The following is a 646-nucleotide window of genomic DNA, read 5'->3' on the forward strand; positions in this document are numbered from 1 at the left end:
CCCTGCCAGCCCCCCCACCCCACGCACATGCAAGATTGGGTCCATTATCACCCATTCCCCGTATTTCCCCCTCTTGCCCCCTGACTTACTTTTGACTTCCAAAACTGTCCCAGGGGAGTGCACAGGGAAGGGGAACCTGACTTCTGGCACCCGCTGTCACCCTCTGGGCTGGGCTCAGCCTGGAGAAGAGCAGCAGCCCAGCAGCAGCCATGCGACTGGTAAAGGCTGAGCAGGCAGGTACCCTTCCCCTTTCTGCTCCCTTGGGGCAGTGCCAGCAGCCAAAAGTAAGCTGAGGGGAAGCCCCAATATGGGGAGAAACTATCAGCCTGGACTGGACTGCCAGTCCCCTCTTGCCCTACCACTCCCAGCTGAGGCCTGATGTCCTCCACCCACCCCCAGCACCCCAGGTCCTGTCTCACCTCTCCTTTCCCATCCTCTCCCCCTCCCCCCTCGCTTTCTCTGACTTACTTTAGGCTGCCAGCACAGTCCCAGGGGAGCAGACAAGGAAGGGGAACCTGTCTCTCTGGCAGCCATCACCACCACTGCTGCTGCCTTCTGGGCTGGCCACAAGTATGCTGGGAGACATGGGGTATGGGTAAGTGGTGAGGGATGTGGGGAGCAGGGAGGCCTGTGGGTAGGAGAGTCT

Source organism: Gavialis gangeticus, unplaced genomic scaffold (genome assembly GCF_001723915.1).
Source record: "Gavialis gangeticus isolate Ggan-Ray unplaced genomic scaffold, GavGan_comp1, whole genome shotgun sequence".
In the NCBI taxonomy this organism is placed as follows: domain Eukaryota; kingdom Metazoa; phylum Chordata; order Crocodylia; family Gavialidae; genus Gavialis; species Gavialis gangeticus.